The sequence below is a fragment of the Erpetoichthys calabaricus genome, chromosome 18 (assembly GCF_900747795.2).
Source record: "Erpetoichthys calabaricus chromosome 18, fErpCal1.3, whole genome shotgun sequence".
Taxonomy (NCBI): domain Eukaryota; kingdom Metazoa; phylum Chordata; class Cladistia; order Polypteriformes; family Polypteridae; genus Erpetoichthys; species Erpetoichthys calabaricus.
Window position 1 is genome coordinate 35624991 of NC_041411.2, and position 17087 is coordinate 35642077.

The window sequence follows — 17087 nt, forward strand, 5'->3', positions numbered from 1 at the left end:
AAATAATAGCTTATTTAAAAACCTGTATCACACCACTCTCCAGGCGTGTAAATAAACTGAAAGTAAAAGAAATAAACGCTCCAGCAATATACACGTCAGCAGATTCGCCATTTGATTCCAGTGTAAAAGGTGAAATGCTATAAATAAAAATGTTGCATAAGAAGAGGGGAACACAAGGCAGGTTGTTGTTTGTTGATTTAGTTGGCGACATAAATTTTGTCTCTAACTAAATCCAAGCACGTGTCGAAAGTGCGGCGGTGGGCTCCTGTTCGCGCGTGCCCACTGCGACGCCGCGGCCCCTCTTTGTTTGACTGCCGTTTGGCGACAGCCGCCGCTTCGTGAGCAGTGGGGCGCAATGGCCGGGTCCTGGGCTGTGGCGAGCTTTCTCCGCAGGTCCCCGGCCGGGTTCCTGCGCTCACACGGCTGTAACTAACGTGGAATGTCTTTTGGAATCCTTGATTACAGCCGACGAACCTTTGGAGCCTTACGTATCGCGGATTTAGTTATATAAAAATTTGGAGGACATGAGGCAGTCTCGATCGAGAAGATGGTTGGCTTGTTGACCCTGAAGTGGGTGAGTGATTTTTTTAGTCACTGTAGTAAAGTATGGTCTGGTGATCTCGCTGTACCCTGGGGGAGTTGCTGCCTGTCCCAGTTCGAACGGCAAGTCGCGCCCGCCGGGAGGCTGGACCCGTAGGCGCCCTTCTTTGACTCTGCACAATCTGGAATCGTTTTCAGTGATTTGCATGTCTTGTTCAGGGAGAATGGGGGTTTAGTCATTTATTTCCAGTTTTGCACACGTGTGCTGCTGTAGTACACTATCAGGGTTTTCCCCCCGAATTATCTGGAGTTATCTAATTGACATCATTAGGTTTGCTAGAGCTTCGGCTGTGCTACTTGCACTGCCCGGAAATTTCATTCAGTGGCCGTCATACACTTAAACCTACTCGTACGTACAGTACATCAGGTTTTTTTTTCTTCCGGCTCTGTGAACATTTACAGGCTCTTTCCATTGTTTAACTCCTTCTGCTTTATCATACAGTATATTAGAATTGCATGTTTTATAAAGAACTAGTGATGACGTTCTTTTATGACAAAATTATGGCTTACTAATTGTTAGCTTAGTTTGCTTTTGGATTTATTTTTATGGGCACTTATGCCCATTATAGCAGTCTTTCTAAACGAATCGGATGTAGGTTTATGTAGCATGTGTTACGGAACACATGTCGAGACATAGTAATCGCACGTGCTTGCGAGACTACACGGGGAAATCATCTGCACAGGTCAGCTCCCCGTATTTGGACAAAAATACTTAGTACCAGAGAAGAGCCACTAGACATACTCAAGGACTACAGAGCAGTAATTAAAGTTGTTGAAACTCAGGAGAATAGACATGAACATTTAAGAATGCAAATGAACAACTGAAAATGTCAGCTGCCCCTATGGAAAGTTCTTCAGATAGAGCACAGGAGTACACATGGAAACTAGCTAAGGGTAAAGGTCATCCGTTGTGATTTTTTTTCACGTTTTACAAGTTGTATAGTGGTGCATTTAAAACGATCAACTTAGGACTTTCAGATATCATAACATAGTGTGTGTGTGTTTTTTTTTTTGTAACAAATTACGATAGGCAGACAGTGCAAGTTGCATAGCTGCGTATGGGAAAGTATCTGTTGAGGGACCTTCAGTTCTGATAATGACGTTTTCATGAACTCATTAGGTGAATAATATAATTTGTGTTGGACAGAATAACTGTTCTCACAAAATCATTTCTTAAGATTATTTGGTGTAGGCTTTCATGTAAAATTTTGCCTAGGCTTAGTTAGTGATTGTGTGCTAATTCAAGTTCTGGAATAATTGCCTTGAAAGTGTTTGTCATTTTCATAATTTGTTCACATACACGATGGGTCATTTCCAAGCATGAGAGGTAGAAGATACTGCACTTTTAAGATTAAGTGCATACTTTTGGAAACCATAGATATTTGTGTTGTGATGGAAAGTTGAAATAAAACAAATTTCTTTTGATAATAAGATGTTTTTAACCTATTGTGAATTATGTAAGCTTTTACATTTTTATAGTGTCCATACTTAAAAGTATGTAGTTGCTAATGTGGTGGTAAATAAATTAACACATCATTAACGAGTCCATAGATAGTAATGTGTCAAAGCAGTTGCAGTACAAGTCAGTTAGTAAGAATGAGCTGGTTATTAAACTGTGGGGAAATTATTGCTGGTCTGTATTAATTAGCACAATCAAGTAAGAATCTCACTGTTCCCTGCAACAGTAATCACACTATAAACCAATAAGATAAGCTTGATGACAGAATCCAAGAGCATCGTATTGTGAATTATCCTTTTTTTTTTTGTTTTATTGAATTTATTAAAAGCATGTAACATTCCATACATTAAAGTCAAACTTAACAAAACAATTCAAACCCACCCCCACCCAAGAGAAAAGAGTCTTCTCTCCGATATAAATGCTTATTCTAAAATGTCATTGATTAGTTCCTGCCAGGCTTTAAAAACATTTTGCACAGATCCTCTAAGTGAGAATTTGATTTTTTCCAATTTCAAATAGTATATAACATCGGTTACACACTGACTTAAAAGAGGTGAGTTGGGATTGTTCCAATTGAGCAAGATAAGACTATGTGTCATAGTGAAGTAAAGGCAATTACAACTTGTTTGTCCTTCTCCACTTTAAGCAATTTTGGGAGTACATCAAACACAGCTGTCAATGGGTTAAGAGTGATTGTGACATCAAGGCTGTCTGATAGGCATTTAAAACTTTTTTGTCCAGAATGATGTTAACTTGGTACACACCCAAAACATGTGGCCCAGTGAAACTGAAGCTCGATTGCAACATTCACAGGTTGGGTCTTGCCCTGGAAACATTTTGGACATTTTTAAATAAAATAAATGTGCTTGATAAAATCTTTTTAAGTTGAATAATTGAAGGTTTTGCACGTATGGAGCTACAGTGAATTCTGTGTGTGGCTGTCTTCCACTCCGTTTCTGAAATGTTGAGTAAGAAATCATTTTCCCACTCTACTCTGATGTTTAAGAGAAAGGGATTTTAAAATGTTTATGTATTACAGAAATGCTGTCTGAATCCCCAAGAATGATCAGTATATCTTCTGGAATAGAAGTAGGTTGGAGGTGAGGAAAATTGGGCAGATTTAATTTAGCAAAGTTTCTAATTTGGAGTTAATGGAAAAATTATGTTGATGGGAGATTAAATTTGGAGTGTAATTGTTCATAGGATGCAAAGACATTATTTATATACAGATCTCTAAATGATTTAATCCCATATGTTTTCCCATACATTAAAAACTGTTCGAGAGGGTGGAAAGAGGTGGTTATCATGCAGAAGTGCAAAGATTAAAAATGTTCTAACTTGAAGTGCTTCCTACATTGGACAATGGGGTTGTTAGTATATTGATGAAACCTTGTATTAACTGGTGTACAAAGCAAGGAATATAAAGAAGTGCTGCAGGATTTCATTTCTGTTGCAGGCCAACCTAGTGTGTGTTCATCTTTTTGTGTCAATGTCCAGATTTTTAGAGCTTTTATGTTTGCTGCCCAGTAATAAAATTGAAAATTAGGTAGAGTCATGCCACCTTCTCATTTAGGTCGTTGTAGGGTCGCCTTTTGAATGCGTGGATTTTTCAAATTCCAAATAAATGATGTTATGATTTAATCTAATTTCTTAAAAAAAGATTTGTTAATGTATATGGGGATGTTTTGAAATACAGTAGGAACAGAAGCTTAGGGACGATATTCATCTTCATAATAGTAGACCATCTCTGCCTGTCTTGTTTAATTTTGTCTATGCAGACATCAAAAGTTTGTTGAAAAAGAGCTTTACATTTACTTGTGATGTTGACCCCTAGGTATTTAAACTGATATGCAATGATAGAAAGGAAGATGTCCAATCTAATGTTGTTTGCTAGTGAATTCACTGGAAAGAGCACACTTTTGTTCGTTAATTTTGAGTACAGATATCTTTTGAAATTCTGCTAGTGTAGGCACCGAATTTTGTGGGTCTGATATATACAGTACCATATCATCTGCATATAGTTATATATCTATATGCATATATATATCCTTCTGTGAAAATACCTTTATCTCTGATGCATTTCGAAAGTAAACAGCCAATGCCTCAATGGCGATTGCAAATAGCAGTGGTGACAAGGGGAATCCTTGTCTAGTACCGCGTTCTAGTTTGAAGTAGTCTGAGATAATGTTAATACAAACTGAAGCAGCTGGACTGGTATACAGTAGTTTGATCCATGCACATATGTTCGGGTAAAACCCAAATTTATAAAAAGTGGTGAACAAGTAATCCCATTCAACCATATCAAATGCTTTTTCTGCATCCAAAGATAATATGATCTCTGGAGTGTTAGACTTTATGGGTGAATATTTTACATTAAACAGATGTCGAAGTGTGGAAGCCAGATGTCTACCTTTAATAAATCCGGTTTGGTCTTGTGATGTTACTGGAGGGAGCACTTCCTCTCCAATGCCTTAGCTAGAAGGATTGAGAATCTTAACATCATTATTCAAAAGTGAAATTGGTCTGTATGATGCACATTGTACTAAGTTCTTATTTTTCTTATTAAAAACGGTAATTAATACTTGGCGAAAAGTTTGAGGTAGAATCTTTTTGTCTCTGGCTTCTATAAATGTTGCTAATAAGAAGGGAGCTAACTTAACTAAAAATGTTTTATAACATTCACCAGGGTAGCTATCAGGACCTGCTGCTTTCCATCTCTAAAGTGAGTTTATAGAATCTAGTAATTCTGATAATCTCAGAGGTATATCCAATTCCTCTGTACTTAGAGTATCTAGCTATGGTATCCGTAATGTATCAAAAAACGCATTAAATTGTGTCTTGTGTTCTTTAAACTGAGTAGAATATAAGGACTTACAGTAGTCTCTAAATGTGTGCATTATATTTTCATGGCCAATGATTCTATCCCTATCTGTGTTGGTGATTACTGATATTGCATTGCGAAATTCCTGCTTATGGATTTGTTATGCTAAGATCTTGTTAGCCTTTTCTCCGCATTCACAGTAATGATGTCACGATTCAAAAATGAGTTGTTCTGTTTCTTTTTTTGTCAAGAGGTTGAGTTCTGATTGCAAAGACTGTCTTTTCCTAAAAAGTGCCTCATTTGGAGACCAGGCGTGTTCTCGATCTATTCTGATAATTTCACTGATTAACTCTGATGCCTTCTTGGTTTCCGATTTATTTTTGTGGGAAAGATATGAGATAATCTGTCCTCTTAAAAATGCCTTCAGAGTATTCCTGCAGAAACCTCAGAGGATGGATTTGTCTCATTAAAAAAAGTCAATTTGCCTGGATATAAATTTTGTACAGTTCTTGTCAGCTGATGATAGGGGTTAAGATGCCAGCTACAAGATGAGTATGTGGGACATAATGATGTGAGCTCCGTGATCAGAGGGGCATGGTCGGAGATAGTAATAGCGTCGTATTTGCAAGATTTGATCGTGGGCAAGAAATTGTTATCTATAAGGAAATAATCAGTTCTTGAGCAACAATGATGTACTGATGAGAAGAACGAATATGCTCTTAAGTATGGATTTAGAAATCTCCATGGGTCTGATAAGTTATGATCAATTAAAAACTGTTGATTATTTTTACAGTGTTAGATATTGTCACTCCTGTAGCTGAAGACATATCCAGGTCTGGATTTAAAACACAATTAAAGTCTCTGGCCATTATAATTTTGTGAGTGTTCAAGTTAGGAATGGATGCAGATATGTTTAGGATGAAGTGTCTGTCATCCACATTGAGTACATAGATATTATCAAAATCACTTTGTAATTAAATAAATTACACATAACCATGACATATCCCCCTTCAGGATCTAATACTACATCTGATACTACAAATGATTTTTTTTTTATGAATTAAAATTTCCACATGTCTAGTTTTCTTTTTAAAGCTGGAGTGGAATATTTGGCCAGTCCAGTCTCTTTGCAACCAAAACTGATCCTTCTTAATTAAGTGAGCCTCCTGTAAAAATACTATCTTGGCATTTAGACCTGTTAGGTGAGAGAATTCTTTCTTCCTCTTTAGTTCATGATTGTGAGCTGGAATGTCAAAGGTCTCAAAGATTACTGTTTGGTCACAGAGACATTGCTTCTGAACTTCTATTGTCATTTTATAATCTTAAATTAAGGATATGCATTATTACATATGATAGCTTAAACCTTAATTTCCAATATTGCAAGGAGTTATGGCTATGAAGCCTATTGTTGTGTTGGCACTTGTGGGGATGAAAAGGATAGATCAAAAATAGCTTGCTCTCTTTCTCTCAAAACACACACCTCCTCCCCCCATTTTGCCACCCCAAGTGAAGCTAGATCACACTTCACAAAGTCCCAGTCCTCTAACATGCCTGAAGACCGCGCATGTCCAGAACAAAACAAGCCTGCCAAGCAGCGGTGTAGAAGGAATAAAGTAGTGTAAAGAAATGCATGCATATACATTCTCGCACACACACACACACACACACACACACACACACAATTATAATTGTAATTAAAATGTTAAAATAGCAGGAAAGGAAATAAAATGTATAAAGTCTCACTGCAGATAGGCCAAATTGCAGGTAAAGTCTTCTTTGCCTTGCCAGGACATAATGTGATTCACGATCGTATTTCAAGAAGTGTTGGGGTCCGTTTTTTTAGCTCTTTTTCTGCTTCATCCAGAGAACTAGAAATGTAAAACTTGCCTTAAATATCCACTCTCAATTTGGCAAGATAGACGAGGCAGACAAGACTGTATCTGATGCAGCACGTTTAGCAGCTGTTGAAGCTGAAAAATCAGGGAAAATGCGAATACGGTTATTTTCAAATATAATCTCGTTTCAGTCTGAGAAGTGACATCAGATTAATCTTTGATTGTAATTCAGTGAAACATACAATGAAGCTTCTAGGTTTTGAGGCGTTCAATCCACGTATGCGGTAATCTGCTAATATTCCAGTGTCTGATTTGAAGTCCTCTCCAATTTTTTGAGAGAATAATTCAGCGATGAATTTCACTGGGTTTGGGCTTTCACGGTTTTCAGGGAGACCTTCAATTCTGATATTGTTCCTTCTATATCCGTCTTCCAGCACATCTAGTCTGTCTCCAAGGACTTTGCATTCAGATGTATTGGCTGTTGCTTTTCCATCAGCAGCAGAAGCCATTTTTTCGACTATTTCAATATGTGATGTGAACACTTGTTAAACGTCTTCAAACTGAGCATCAAGTGCTCTAAATTTATTTTCAGACTTACTCGCATTTTCCTCAGTTTTTTCCTCTTATTTCTTCTAGCATACAGTAGCTTTAAAGGTTGCCTCAAAGCAATTACCTAAATGTTTCTCCAAGTCTTTAATATCCTGAAACAGCTTCTCATTTGTCATGTTTATTTCCTTCATATCATTCATCATCCTTTTATTCATTGTCTTTTCTTATATCCTTTGTAATCTTCTTTATATTGCTCTTTATCTCATTTATGTCCTCTCCAAATGTGGTAGTTATTGTTGCGATCGTTACCTTCGTCCTTAGCTGTTCGTTTCAGCCTTCCCTGTGCTCTGTGTGTGGAATAGCAAGCCCAGTCAGAGTTGATGCCGCCGGCTTGCAATGGGTAGCTGGCAGCATGGAAAGCAAGGCATTTTTCAATTCCAATGAACCTTCTGGAATTGACAAGTTCTCCTGGCCTGACTCACTTGCATTTTCGCTCCCACTTTTGCTCTCGGATGGAGGCAATGCTGAGGCGTCAGGTCCTGAGAGATCCATTGTTTCGCCTATCTGTTCCAGGTCTGTCTCTGCCAGGTCATATCTTGAATTTGAACTTGAGGCATGTTTAGACTTAGATGAAGCTTTAGCTATCTTTTTCCGTTTCTTTCTGAGCCTTTTTTCTGCGAGTCATGCTTATATATACTTGCATATGCTGTAATAAAACCTCTCAGGTTGAGTAAATACAGGATGTCTTTTTTTTTTTTTTTTTAATGAAAAATAACATCACTGCTAACGTAGTTCCTTTTCGGATGGAATATATATTTCTTATACATAATTTACATTTTTATGTTGGCACTCGGTGGATAGGTGGTTGGTATATATACTTTGTGGCTCCAATGTCTTGCTTTCAAATCCCATTCACAGTTTTTGTATTTGTGGATTTTCCTTCTGGTACACTAGTTTTCCTGCCATGTTTGAGAGATGTGTGTATTAGGTTAGTTTCCATTCCAAATTGTTTCCAGTGTGTAAGTGTGCCCTGCAATTAATGGTTGCTCTGTCTATGGTTGGTTCTTCTCCTTTCCCCCAGTTCTACAAGGGTAGATTTGAGCATCCCCTGTGACACTGCATTGGATTGGATTTAGCAGGCTTAAAATATTTCATGTTATGCACTATTCTACTGTGAAGAAAATGTTTGATAAGAATAATAAAGTTTGTGATGCAAAAAAAGAAATGGGAATGGAACTGCAAAATTTTCTCTGTGTTTAAAATATCTGGAAAATATCTGTGGCCTAGCTGACATCTCCGTACCTCCAGATCATGAAACCCAGCCCCAGGAGTTTACAGTCATGACAAGCATGTTCATTTTCAAATTTCACACTTGGTTGTAGTCCTAGAAATCATTCTGAACAGTGGTTTAATAAAAGAGTGAACAGGTCAAGTGTGGTCCTTAAGATGATGTTACAGAAGTCAGGTGGTGTGAGACTCTTGTGGAAAAAATAGCTTTGCTTTTCTGTAAGTCACTTGAGTTGAAGGAGCTGTACTGTTATGTCAACTGACTCTGTCTTTCCAGTTGCAGATGTCCAGTGGGTACAACTCGTGCCATAACTGTCACCTGTTAAAAATAGGATGCAATTACATTAACAGTCTTGTGTGAGAAAAATGTCATATCTGACAAAAAATATTAGTTAACTTTCCAACTTACTTGAGCATATGACCAAACAACTCTATCATCCTCCAAATTTGGACATTGAAGGTTCTTTTTGTTTTATTTCTGTGTATGGAATTGTTGTTACACTCTTATTTGCATCATTGTAAAAAGTACTGAAAGGAACAACACATCAAACCAAATTCATGGTTCAGCCCCTTTAATCATGTTTATTATTTATTTAACGTCAGACTGACTCTAACCTCAACTCCAATGTGAATTTCACAGCTGTTACCGTGATGGTAACTCCTCCAAAATAACTAATATGTGTACTCCATCTAACATTTTAAAAGAAGCTAACCAGTTCTCCTCCTGCTCTTCCCTACTCCTTTTTATATACAGTAGGGATTGCATTTGCTCACTATCTCTTGCTGTCTCTCTTCTTCCTATATAATGCCATCTTCCTGCTCTTCTGTCATCCAGCACATTTTTCATTCTTTCTCTCTCTCTCTCTCTCTCTCTCTCTCTCATTCTTTCCTGTCACACTTGGATCTTTCACACATATGTGACATCTCCTTTTAAATCCTCAGTGACATCAGCATGGGGTATCTGGAGTCAGATAAGTGATTCCATACGGCTAAAAAGATAATTTCAGAAGTTTACTTGCAGCTGCTGGTGTAAGTTGTTCTCCATATAAATTTGATCATTATGCTTGCTGCTGCCATTTTTTTAAAATTTGTATTTCCTTAACCTACTTCTGCTTTGTTAAAGTAAAAGTTAATTTAATAGTGGCATCTCAACACCTGTTTAAACTTGTCTTTCCATTTGTCAGGATAAAGCGGGTTTAGAAAATTAATGGATGATTGTAATGCAGTGTTTGCACTGAGTGATTTTAGACCATAGGTAGTCCACAATAATTTTGATGACTGGCAAAGTGGGCTTTGGTCCAAAACACTCTGAGAATCATTGATGTACTGGGTAAAGAGTTGTCTGGAAGTTACAACTATATAGGATTTTGTCTCTACCTTTAACTTTGAGTGCAATCCTAATGTTATTTAGTGTGCTGTTACTATAGGTTTTAATAAAAGGTGTTTTTTCTGTGAGAATCATTTTCATCAGAACATGTGAAGAGACGGTGTTTACAAAGGCAGAAACTAATATAAAAGGAGCCAGCTACTGAAGGTAGTGTAGTGCCTGTCAGAATTGATGGGTAAAACCAAAATAAAACTAATGTTTATTAAAACCACTTTTTGTTGTTCAGTTTTATCTGTCTTGTATGAACCTTTTCAGGTGTCTGACTGACACACCAGACTTTGTCAGTCCTGTTAATGAAATGCCTTTCAGGCTTTCCCAGGTAACATGTAAAACTTCCATTATAGTCTGTTTCCAAGTGTTCTATGAAATTAGTTCCATGGAAAGAGAATATTTTTTCTTGTTTCGCTACTTGTTTTGCCAGTATAACAAGTTATTCCTTTGATGTCAGTATAGCTGCTTTGGTTCATTTGTTATTCTTAATTAGTTTCTATCAACATTCTTTCTATTTTGCTTTTCAGCTACACTTTTCTCCTGAAGAGAGAAATATGGGTTAGGTACACACACAACTATATTGACCTAATAATGCAAATGATATATATTGATGAGTCCTGGAGTTTAGATCTCTTGAGCAAAATTTAATAATGATTACCTATTCTGGCAATGCTGACTACAAAATGACTACAATATTGGATAGTTTGTTAGCTCCGTTCGGAGCCCACTCATTCAGACACCCATGCTCATACTCACATTGGGCTAATATGTAATCGAAAGTTAACTCGGCACGTATACATGTTTATAGATGTGAGAGAAAAGCTCACAAAGACGGGGAGAGTATGTACAGATGCTACATGGACAAAACTTTGCACCAGACTTGAATCCAGGACATTGGATCCATGAAGCAAAAACATATTTAGCATTGTGTTGCAGGATAACATTAACCCTTTTTAAAAGGAAGTCATTGACCCAGTTTAGCACACAATAAACATACTGCTGAGATTTCCAAAGACCGTTGTTGTCCTGCAGCTGAAATTTATGGAAAATGATGTATGGCAATATGGGCAATGTAAGTGGCTGACTTATTTAATTGCATGAATAAGCTGGAATAAGAACAGTAACACCTTGTGAAAGAAAACAAACAGCATAGGTCTTTTATAGTGTGCCCCATTCAAAAATTCACATTGATTTTAAATATAGTTTGCGTCCAGATTGAATGCTACACCATTTTTTTAACAAACCAACCAACCCCACCCCACAGTCAGCAGCTATCAATTACTGTGCAGGCGATCAGAGTACTTGGTGGCCTGCCCTCTGCTTTAAGGATTAGGTAAATATAAAAAAATAATTTTTGCCTGGAGCTTCATAGCTGTCAGATTCAGTCTGTTTTTTTATCATTATTGGGAGATAATGGCTTAAAAATTGCATCATCAGTAGATTTTTTTTTTTTTTAATGACCTGGGGCCTCATGCGTAACGCCATGCGTATGTGAATACCAAGTAGAGGCAAGAAAAAACATACTATTTGTTGATTTAAGCAGTGATATTAACAACAGAAGGAAGATGATCGAGTAACGGAGTGGTGGAGAAACTCGAAAGTTCAAATTCAGAAAGTCGCAAAGTGCCTGAAATAAGAAGTGGAGAAATTTATCAAAGTTGTTTGAAAAGGCGAGTCGTAGTCTGAGTGTCATATGGAAGCTTATTAGGGTACAGAGAAAAGAAAAGAAAAATAGGGACACAGTTGAAAAAAAATGTAATCTCGAAATTTCTACTTTAATCACATAGTTTATTTTGCCATTAAAATAGAGCGTCAAACTTCATCTTAAAATCGTTTAATTTACTAGTTTCTTAAATCCAATTGTAACTAAAGTAGCACATTAAATGCTTTGTATTGTATGTAGTCTATGTGTTGAATCACTATGAGCTTTCTCTTCCACCGACAGGACACAGAATACATTACATTCATGATATTACAGCTCTCTGAACAATTTAAATATTAAGATGTATACTTGATATCATTTTCATGATGATAGGAATTAAAGCATGTATTCAACATGGGGACAAGGTGGCGCAGTATTAGCATTGAGCTGGTGCCCTGTCCAGAGATTGTTCCTGCCTCCATCAAGATGCTTGCTGCACCGTGCGCGACCTTCGATTAAATAATTTCTTGCAGCAGTACTGTCTCTTTCAAACATACTAACCCAATTCCTGTCCTTCCTTTTCTTTCTCCAAGTAACCAATCGCCACACGATCAGCTCTGTAATAGATGCCAAGCTATCTGCAAGCTTAGAACGCCGGTTCTTCAAAACTTTTATGGATCATTGAAATATATTTGTAGTGCATGTTTAATTATTCCATCCATCTATCCATCCAGGGTCACGCCAATCCCACCAAGCATACAGCACGAGGCAGGAACAATCCCTGAACGGGGCGCCAGCTCGTTGCTACTGCTGTCCACCATGTTCTCACATTTAATTATTAACGATATACATAAGTTTTAAACTTAATTAAAATTATCTGTATAATGTAATAAACATGTTTTACTGCATTTCATCTTAAAAACATAAGATGAAATGGAAATATGGATATCAAGAGCTCCAAGAAAATAGTGTTTGGAAATCTAAATCAACTTAGAAGCCAGTCGTCATTATATATAAATACGTGCTTTATAAAGTGACTCGGGTTGTGCAATATTATAACTGTAGTGCAAGTTTACTGTGAGGTGATTGTACTTATAAGTAGAAACAGTTCTACCAGGAACACTTGGACTGATTGAGTGCGTTTAGAGCTCTTGGGATGAAACTGTTTCTGAAGCGCTTGATCCCCACAGGAAAGACTGAAGTGTTTGCCGTACTGTATGGTAGAAGTTCAAATAGACTGTGAACATGGCTGAGGCAGCGTGTGCTAAATGCTGTATCCCGATAATCATCTTTCCGATCAGCTGTTGTAGAGCTGTGATTCCACACTCGGATACAGTGGGTTAAATACTCTGAGTGGTGCGCTGACAGTGACAACGCTAAAGCTACTATAGTATTTGGAATAGTTTGGCCATTCTGTGCACCATTATATGGTTACGGGTTCATTACAATCAGATGCCTTTAACTAATAAACGATATGCGGTTAATTTCAGTGTATTTGATAAAGCCGTGTCGGGGATGTGAATCTAAAAAATAAAGGGAAACCACACAGAAACAGTAGCAATGCTTTGACACTGGGTGCCGCCAGTTTGCAAAACTGAGCGGAGAACTTGCGTACGCAAGAGATTGACCTGGCATGAAAATGTGCGTGGCTTTACGCCAAGTTTAGTTTTTATACATCACGATGTGAGCGTGGAAACATGAGGCCCCAGGTCTGTAGTTTTCACTAGCTGTACCTCTGTCTCTGAGACACTTTGTAGATATTCTGTGTGAACCAAGCAGCCTGGTGAACAAAATCAAAAATTTCCAAGTAAATTAATACATCTGTCTAGTTTAAATGGGAGGTCGGCTTTGCATAATAATGTCCCATATTTCACACAATGTTTACTCCCCCTTATAACAGTCTTGTGTTTCCAGATCTCTGGGTTTGCACTAAAAAACTTAGAAAGTGACAATAAACGAGTAAATGGCTTACTTTTCAGATAATTCTTGTGTCTGAGACAAGGAATTGGAAGCAGTTAGTTGAGTTTTATGACAGTTTAAGCCAATTTGTAGTGGCTTATGGTGGCAGCTAACTTTTATCAAGTCTTTGAGTATCCGAGATGGTACTTGGATTGGATTATCTTTAAGGCAGATTCTGCACATCTTTTATCAAACATGTTTATTTAAATTAAACTTGTAATTTATTAAGATACTAAGTCATATGGTCTCCACACTGAATTACGTCAATACTTGAAGCAGTATCTTTAATGTAATCCACATACCAACCTCGCTCGATACAAGCACATTGTTAATGATAGTGAATTGAACTCATGACTTTAAATGTTTTGTTGTTGTTTCTCACAAGGTCTTGCTACATAAACTACACTTGTCTGTCACAGGTTTGGTAGAGGTTCTTATAGTTGATGTCTTACTCAGGTTTCACATTTCTGCTTTCCTTTGGAGCCTCTAAGGTCAATAATATATAATTGATGCAGTGGTTCCTATTGCTTGTGATGCTGGTTTCTGTTCTACATAATTAGAAACCACTTGCTCTGCTTATTTTATAACTCCATCCAGACTCATTTTTGGCAATTTTGTGTACAGTAATTTAATACACTGATGCCTTAACATTCTTCATTCAGCCTGCATGTTGGATATATGAAAATAAATAGGATATTTTTTCCTTTGAGAATATCTGTTGTAATAAGGTGCTATACAGCACCTGACCCGGCACAGACTCACATGGAGGCACGTGTATAAACAAAACACAGACTTTATTGTCTTCCCCGTGAACCCCACAGGCACAACACAATCCAAAATAGCACAAGCAAAAACACAACACTCCCTTCTGGCACCACCACTCCTCCCGTCAAGCTTCATCCTCCTTCTCCCGATTCTGGCCTCTGAGTGGTGGTTGCTGGCCCCTTTTATAGCCCACCCGGAAGTGTTCCAGGTGCTTGATCACCTGTTTCCGGTTGCACTTCCGGATGGGACTGAAGATTCGTCCAACCGGGCTCAGGGACCCATGCAGCAGCCACCCCAGATCCCAACAGGGCTGTGGAGAACTTCATCTCCCATGAAGCCCTGCGTGAAGATGAGGCACCACCGTCAGCCAGGGGGGAGGTATTAAGCAGCCCATGGTTGCTCCCCCAGAACACTTGTCGAAGGGGTGTCCCGATCGGTTATGGGGCCCAGCTGTCCGCCACGCAGTATATGATGAAGGAATTATTGAATGTGTAAAATGTATTGTGAAATGTCTTTTAATGTATGGAGGAATATTTTAGACAAAACTAAATAAATACATACTCAAGTAAAAGTACAATGTGACAATAAATCTGTCTATCTAAATAAAGAAAAAGTGCATGAAATGTGAATGTAAATTAATGTGTCATGGAATGTGTTTTTTTTTTTGTTGTTGCTTATTTATATAATTCTGTCCAAAATATTCCTCCAAATGCCACATGAAGAACAAGCTGAATTTAAAACTGTCACTTTCACTTGTCAAAGCTGAGAGAACGGGCTATAGGAAGTGTTGTGTTTTAAATGTTGAATTGTCAGTACATCTGAATTAAAACTTCAGTCATCAATTACCACATTTACAGCAGACACTTCAGATGTGGTCTCCCAATGATGAATTCAGAGTTTATAGAATATATAGAAAATTCTGAGCAGCTTTTTCTTGTACTCATAGTCAACATGCTCAGTCACAACTTTGAGCCACAGAAATTCTCAAGTCAAACAAAGCGTGTATGTCAACTCTGCTGGCAGTTTGCCAATTAAAACACAACACTTGCTAGATCCCATCTTCTCAGTTTTAATAAATAAAAATGGCAGTTTTATTTCTTTATTGTCATGTCACAGTATTGTTTATTTGTTTGTGTATTTATTTCTTTAATTTTGTGCAAAATATTTCCTTGTAGTAATGATCATCTGCACACTTGAAATGCAAAGTATAAAAAGCTAGGAACATCTGACAAAAGTTTATGAAATGTCAAAAATAATGCATACTGTGCATTACTATTCTGAACTAGCTTCTGGGTTCCTTTTTTCCCCAGATTTATAGGTTTCTCATAGTTTTATATTTCATTTAAAATGCATGCTTTATAGATAATGTCAAAAAAGCATAACAGTAACAGTCATAAAAATAATAAGAGTTGTTACAAGAACTACAGTACTAACAGTGACATCTAAATTTAAGTTCTAAGAATACATAACAATATCAACAGTTCAAAAATATAAAACTATGAAAAGGTTAAACATGAGTAAGAAAAATATGCTGAAGTTCAAATTTCCAATGAGAATTTTCTATAGCATCAATGATAATGTCTGGTTCTGAATGAAACTGATTGAGTCCAAGAATCAAACAGTATAATAAAGAATGTAATTCAAAGCCTTGCCTATTTTCAGTCTTCTGTGTGTATTTATTGTCATTTGTCAACATAAATACTGCCAAAAAAGCTTCATACTGTATTGGTGATCAAACAGTGCATGCTTTACCTTCAGGCTAGCCAAAAGATATTAAGCAGGTAACCAGACTCCCAGGTCTCAAATGTCAGAATTTCAGCTGCATAAATAGACAAGCAAAGTGTTACTTAAAAACTGCTTTTTTATTTATTTTTTATTTTTTTTTCTTATTGCTGCCTAGCAAGCCAATCGATCACAAGGAACAGACAAACTCCTCCATCTTCTATATAAAGTAATATTTTAATAGTTTTTATAGAAAACAGTAAAGATATCATATACATTCACATCCTAACGTGATATGTATGGAACTAATATATATAGTTTTAAAATGAATTTTATGTAAATATCGTAATTTCTTGGATAACAATTGGGTGGTGTCCTATTTTAGGGATATTTGCAATGGGTTGGGGCCTTTAACTGCCTACTCAAATAGACAGAAACATCTTTTGCTGAGACTCAGAGGCTGTGAAGATCCAAGTAAAACCTAGAAAGTTTCAGAGAGAGATTTAAGGGTTGTGAATGTACCCTTCTCCTTATTCTTCACTAATCATGACCACCTAAATGGGTTTTACTGAAAGCGAGTTTCTTTCTCTCTTTGCCTTTTTAGAAAGATGTTATTCACTGTTGCTGCTGTGATTATTATTTCTGCATTTACTTTAAAATATAACTTTCTATATTTAGTATATAAAATGTCAATAATTCATTAATTAATTTGTACAGTACATTAGTAGTTTTTTGGTGGTTAACTAGATATGCATAGTTTTGTGTCTAATTTCTTTTTAAATTTAATTGGCTAATATTATAATAATAAGACAGTCTTAAATTAGTATAATCCTTCATACATATATGATGCATAATGGCATGGTTTTGGACTGTGGAAGGAAACCGGAGTCTCATGAAAAAATACCAAAAGGACTGAAAGACTATGTTTGGGAACTGTAGTGCCTCTGACCACAAGGTGCTGCAACGGATACTACACACAGTAGAAATCCGTAGGACCTCTCTGCCCTCCATTAAAGACTTGTTTATTAGGCATTGCATCTGTAAAGCCAAAAGCACTGTGGAGGACTGCT

At 37.0% G+C, this 17087-nt stretch overlaps 1 protein-coding gene across 2 annotated transcripts in view; it reads left to right on the top strand.

The window, feature by feature from the left end:
- The first annotated feature begins 234 nt into the window (after positions 1-234).
- Positions 235-17087, top strand: part of brpf1 (bromodomain and PHD finger containing, 1) — a 49951-nt gene continuing 33098 nt past the window's right edge. Inside the window, exon 1 of one of the 2 annotated variants that reach the window (XM_028825266.2) lies at positions 235-574. The gene's annotated coding sequence lies outside the window, so the exon portion shown is untranslated. The remainder of the gene's footprint in view (positions 575-17087) is intronic. The other variant, XM_028825264.2, reaches the window with a different exon arrangement.